Source organism: Aristolochia californica, unplaced genomic scaffold (assembly GCF_029961685.1).
Source record: "Aristolochia californica isolate CCGP_79_NKW_82.1479 unplaced genomic scaffold, dmAriCali1.0.hap1 SCAF_4, whole genome shotgun sequence".
NCBI classification, from domain to species: domain Eukaryota; kingdom Viridiplantae; phylum Streptophyta; class Magnoliopsida; order Piperales; family Aristolochiaceae; genus Aristolochia; species Aristolochia californica.
In genome coordinates this window covers 24,919,905-24,926,538 of record NW_027182103.1, presented here as the reverse complement: position 1 = coordinate 24,926,538, position 6,634 = coordinate 24,919,905, and the positions used below count along the sequence as shown (strand labels likewise).

The 6,634-nt window shown below is 40.3% G+C and overlaps 1 pseudogene; it reads left to right on the top strand.

Annotated features, from left to right (window-relative positions):
- Positions 1-4,160: 4,160 nt before the first annotated feature.
- Positions 4,161-5,452, top strand: LOC137963165 (E3 ubiquitin-protein ligase AIP2-like; annotated as a pseudogene).
- The last annotated feature ends 1,182 nt before the right edge of the window (positions 5,453-6,634 follow it).

Genomic DNA, 6,634 nt, shown 5'->3' with positions numbered 1-6,634 from the left:
GAGAAGAGGGACCACTGACCAAGGAGGACGGAGGCTGGATGAATTTCTGGAAAAAATGGGAGAGCTTCAATGCTCTACCTCTTAGCCAATACCTTTATTTATAGCTTTAAAATGCCCTTAGGACAATAACATGATAAAATAAAAGACATAAAAGGAACACCTATTTACATTTTTTTGCCATCTTTATGAAAAATATTCTATTTCACCCATATGCCACTGCTTAGACGTGTGGGCTTACTTGTCTTGAGCTTGTGGGATTGAGCCCATCTTCCAACAAGGGACATCTGTTGATCAAATAGGCAGCAGTGCTAATAGCTTTAGAATAGAACATCTTTGGCAATCCCGAACGTAATCTCATGCTCTTAGCACGCTCGTTCAGAGTTTTGTTCATCCTCTTACCCACACTATTCTTTTGAGGTTTTCCAAGAATGTTCTTCTTCATCTTGGTATCATTATCGACATAATACCATTTGAAATCATCATCTATGTATTCTTCCCCATTATCTGACTGCAGATACTCCACCTTCAAATATGTCTCATTCTCAACCATTGCTCTCAATCTCTTGAAGGTATCAAAGACATCAGATTTATTTTTTAGGAAATAAACCCATGCCTTTCTACTTGCATCATTAATAAATGTCACATAGTAGTTAGAACCACCAAGGGAAGTAACAGTTGAAGGCCCCCATACATCTGTGTGAACCAACTCCAATTTTACTGTCTTTTGCTCATTTCTAGACTTAGAAAAGCTAACCCTTTTCTGCTTGCCAAAATACAACCTTCACAAATACTATTATTTACAGTTTTCAACCTTGGTAGCTTCCCTTTGGACTGAAGCACTTTCATTCCCTTCTCACTCATGTGATTGAGCCTATAATGACACAAGTTAGAATTAGTAACAGCATTAGCAACTGCAACCGTGTCTCTGCAATTGGAAGTGATGTAAAGAGTTCCAATTTTAACTCCTCGTACAACAACCATGGCTTCCTTAGTGGCTTTCCAAGCAACACCATTAAAATTCACATTATGACTTTCATCATCAAGCTGCCCTTACTGAAATTAGTTTATGCATAAGTTTTGGCACATGTCTCACCTTGTGAATTTTCCACACTATCCCATTTCACATCCTCAAACTAACATTACCAATACCAACAATATCCAAAGGTTCTCCATTAGCAAGATATAACTTCCCGTGATCTCCAACAACATAATTCTCCATGATCTCACAATGTGTGGTGGTGTGAAAAGAAACTCCTAAATCAAACACCCAAGAGTCAATAGGGCTATCAACCAACAAGAGTAAAGCATCTTGTACTTATTCAGTTACCAAATTTGCAGCATTGTGTTTCTTTTCATCTTCTTCGATGCTCTGCAGTTTTTCTTTATGTCACTTAACTTGCTAAAATTCCAGCACTCCACATTCCTTATGAATTTAGACTTTCTTCTTCCATTCCTTGATTTCCCTCTACTATTGCCCTTGCTGGAATTCCTCTCGAAGTTCATACCCCTAGTATCGACACTTAAGGCAGAATTAGATGTCAACGATTCTTCGGAGTCCTTTCTACGAACTTCTATTATGAACTCAATAGTAGGCCGAGTCATGCAGAGTCCCCGTGGCTGAGTCAAATACTTTGGCTGAGTCAGTTACTTAGTCATTAAGTTACTTAGTTTTTAAGTTATTTAGTTAGTAGATTAAGTCAATTACTTAGTCATTAAGTTTATTTACATTAAATGTCGTAGAGGGGCAAATATGTAATTTTCTCTTGAACCTTGTTGATGTGATCCTTATTTAGGGGTGCAAGAAATGGAAAAGAGACATGTATGCGTTTAGGTTAAAAAAAAGGGTTTTGATTTCTCCTAAACGAGCTCAGGGGTGTGCGTTCTCTTTAACGAATCTAGGGTTTTCAAGCTTCCCTTTGGCTTGATTTTATTTTTTTCTCTTCTTCTTCCCTGTGAATCGCTTTGTTAGATTCAGGATCTTAACAACGTGGTATCAGAGTCGGAACACAATGAGAGATGCTTTGTCCCGAGAAAAAATGGCTTGCCATACTCGATCTATCGGGAGAAATACACACATGGGTTTCAACATTGCGTAATGGAATGTGTGAGTCTTCCACTATAATGTCCGAGACATTGCTATAAATTGAGAAACATCACATTAAGGCCTCAGAGGGGAAGGTCGCTGCTCTAGAATATGAATAGTTGATGCCCATCATTCGACCTCAAAATCGAGTCAGAACAGCCAAATTTGAGTTCGACCTCAAATCTCCCTTGTTCACGAAAACCTAACCTTCTTCTAGAAATTGAGACTAGAAATTTCCGAGCAGAGGAACCCCATGCTAAATTTCGGCCACGACTTGCTGCTGCTAACTGTCGAAAATAGGCCAGGCTCTCCTTCGTCATGAGGCATAAATATCTTCTACCCAACATTTTTTATTGTCCATCATTAGAGGTTTATGCGAACAAGAAGGTAAAAAAATCCAGAGATTTTCATTTCAAAGTGGAAATTGTTACCGTGGCAGAACGAGAGTCCGAAGCAAGCATGAGAGCAAGAGCATAGGCGAATAGCCTCGGGACTCGAGACTTTCCTTAGGTTGATTGATTTTGTTACCCATGGAGACCGTCATGTCCTTGACGCCGACACACCCAATTTGTTCAGAAAATACAAGCTCAACAGGCTCATCAGCCAGGGACCCTTCGCCAAGGTTTACTACGCCAAGTCCGTCGTTGATGGCACAATGTTTGTCGTCAAGGTCATTGGCAAGAAGAGCCTGGATGAGATCACCATGGTTCCAAGAATCCTCCGTGAGGTCTCCGTCATTCATGACTGGGACTTTGACTTTGCTTTCCAAAATAATTAGAGATTGAACTTCGAAAACCGTATTAGCTTCAGGGGTACCTCATATCGCGACTTATATGAAGCAATAGCGAAGCTCCTTCCCTAACTTCTCGGACACCCGCCAGTTTCTCTTATTCCAGCTGATTGTAGAGTGGATAAAAAATTGGAGAAATGATGTCGATCGTAGGATGAACAGCCAAGAATAAAGAATTCCATAAAATTACAAATTGCATTTGGGTTTCTGGCGGTGAATGTTTTCTCAAAGGTAAAATCTGATTCAGTTATTGGCTATATGTGGGTCTTTGGATTAGGACTCCTGGGAAGCTTTCTATTTCAATTTTTTTTTTTTGACAATACATGTTTCTCAAGAGATTGGGTTTTAGTGATGGAGAATATCCCTGGTTTTTCTGTATACCGAGGTCTATATGAGTTTACACAGTATGCCTTTACTGGAAATTTTGTTGGAATTTCTGGAATGTGTTGGAGGGATCTGAATGGCGTTGATAATGGGATCAAAGAATTTTTAACTATTATGTTTGATGAAATGCCTAAAAGAAATGTGAGTTCTTGGATTAGGAGGATTGCGGGGTATGCTTAGAACAAGCAAAGAGGCTTATGGCTAGTTGAAGGTGTTAAGCTAGATGGGGTTGTAGTTGTTTCAGTCCTCTCAGCTTGTGCCCAATTAAAGGTGTACATACATGTTAATTGTTTCAATGAGGCTATTGTTGTCAGCATTTTTGTGAGATTTAGCCTTGCTGCCATGTATGGCATTGCGGTGGCAGCTTTTGGAATGTTGTACACCATTGCTACTGGTGTGGCCATTGATGCATATCGTCCCATTAGTTACAATGCTGGAGGTATTGCTGAGATGGCTGACATGAGTCACAGGATATGCGAAATAACTGACGCCCTTGAGGCCGCTGGAACCACTACTGCAGCTATTGGAAGGGGGTTTGCCATTGGTTCAGCCGCCCTGGTGTCTTTGGCTCTCTTTGGTGCCTTTGTGAGCCAAATAACTGATGCCCTTGAGGCCGCTGGAACCACTACTGCTGCTATTGGAAGGGGGTTTTCCATTGGTTCAGCCACCCTGGTGTCTTTGGCTCTCTTTGGTGCCTTTGTGAGCCGTGCTGAAATTTCCACAGTGGATGTTTTGACACCTAAAGTTTTCATTGGGTTGATTGTGGGTGCAATGCTTCCATACTGGTTCTCTGCCATGACCATGAAGAGTGTGGGAAATTCATTTCTTATTATCTGGAATTTTGCTTCCCTTTCTAAGACACTAGAGAAGCTACAGGAAAGAAAGAAAAGCGAGCTAAAACTAATGGTGTCCGAAGATTCTATGAAGCAGAAATTACAAGAGCTGCAGAAACGGCTAGGGAAGAAACATACCTTTGAAGAAGCCGTGTCTTTGATCCAATCCATTCTTCTTGAAACTTATTCTTATGCTTCTTCGTCACTTTGTAAATGCATTTATTCTGTAATTTTTTGGGCTGCAACGATCTTGCAGACTAGATATATAGCACCAGGATTCTGGCATGCAGGTTTGAGGCTTTTTGAAGATGCATAACGCATTGTTGTTGAGTCTTCACTGAAGGAGCACCTAGGAGCATGCACTGCTAGGGCTCTTGAACATTTAGATGAGGTAGAGAATGGACCCCGGGCCTCAGACTCCACCAAATACTCCGTACAAAGATTCTAGATTTCTATTTGAAGGACATTTAATAGTTGGGCCTGAGCCCCGGCCACCTGCATGGCTTGTGGCATAGAATTTACTTACAACTCTTGGTAACACACAAGAGCAGGTTAGTTCTTCTGAGTCTTCTCAATCCCATGGGGAGAGTAATAGAACAAACAATTTTGGTCCTGATGCTGCTTCTGCAATGCTGGAAAAGTTGGTAAATACTAAGCTAGAAATCAGTGGTTTGCAGGACCTTGATTCTGTCATTGAAGCTTCACTACAGGAAATTGGTGTTGGACCAAAGAAGCCACCTCCAGCCTCAAAAGAGATGGTTGCAAGGCTTCCAATCATCACAATCACACATGAAATCTGGGTGAAGCTAGGGAGAGAGACAGAATGTGCAGTTTGCAGGGAGAACTTGGTTATAGATGACAAGATGCAGGAGTTGCCTTGCAAGCTTTTATTTCACCCAAATTGCCTCAAGCCATGGCTGGATGAGCATAATTCGTGCCCAATCTGTAGGCATGAGCAACAAATAGATGACCATGCATATGAGAGCTGGAAAGAACGTGAAAAGGAGGCTGAAGCAGAAAGGAAAGGAGCAACAAATGCACTCCAAGGTGGAGAATATATGTTGAATACTATTGGTGCTTCTACCATAGTAGAGTAGTTGGATACAAAAAATTGTTAATTTTCAGAGGAAACTTTTTGGCAACTGGGGGAACTAGTGGAGGGTTTCAGATATAGCAATCTCTCCATCTAGAGTGTTACATTGCAGCGCTTACGCCACTTGTGTCATCCAGTGGGTTGATGTGGATGCCACAGATGCTACTTGGGGAGATATGTCAACGTTTTGGCACACATCCCTACCTTCAAGTTTGAGGACAAGCTCTTTTTCCAGGAGGGGTGTAATGTTAGCAGGCCGAGTCATTTAAAGATGCCATGGCTGAGTTAGCTACTTAGTCATTAAGTTACTTAGTTAGTAAGTTAAGTCAATTACTTAGTCATTAAGTTTATTTACTTTAAATGCCGTGGAGGGGCAATCTGTAATTTTCTCTTGAACATTGTTGACATGGTCACTATTTAGGGTGTAAAGAATGGAAAAGAGACAAGTCTGAATTTAGGTTAAGCAGAGGGTTTTGAGTTCTCCTAAACGAGCTCAGGGGTGTGCGTTCTCCTTAAAGAACCGAGGGTTTTCAAGCTTCCCTTTGGCTTGATTTTCTTTTCTTTTCTTCTTTTTCCCTACAATTCGTTGTGTTAGATCCGGGATCATAACAGCTTCCCCCACAAGAATAGTATCCTGAACATCATTAAAGATCAATTTCCCATTGCCTACATAGTTGCTAACAACAACCCTCATAAGCTCCCAAAAGTTTTTCAAATACGCCAAAAGAATTAATGCATGAACCTCATCATCAAATTTAATTTGAACGGATGTCAATTGATTGACAATTGTGCTAAACTCATTCAAATGCTATGCTACTGATGTTTTCTCTATCATCATTAAATTGAAGATTTTTTTTTGTGAGATGTACCTTATTATTTGTGGAAGGCTGCTTATACATGTCAAACATAATCTTCATCATCCCCGCTGTGGTTTTCTCTGACCCCATGTTGTGAGCAACGTTCTTTGACAGTATTAATGGGACTACTCCCAACACCTATCTATTGATGAGATTCCACTCATTATCCTTTATACCTTCTGTTTTCATATCCAGAAGTGGTGTGTTCAGCTTTTTACGGTATATATAATCTTTGATCTGCATCCTCATGAACGCAAAATCCATACCATCAAACTTGTTCATTCCCAGTGTCAATCCTTCTCCGCCAACCATTTCTTTCAATCATAAACCAAAACTCTGATACCAATAGTTAGGAATTAGATGCTCTACTTTCAAACTAATGAGATCAATAATAATAAACATGAAAGAAATAAAAGCAAGCAACAAAAAATAACAACAAGATTTATATAGGTTCGACTTGAGGTGAGACTATATCCTTGCTTCCGCCGCTACAATAATCTACTATGAAGATGAAATAGTTTACAAAGAGAAACCACACACACTTACATGTGCTTTTCTCTAACATCTCGGACTACAATTCCAAATGCTCCTCAG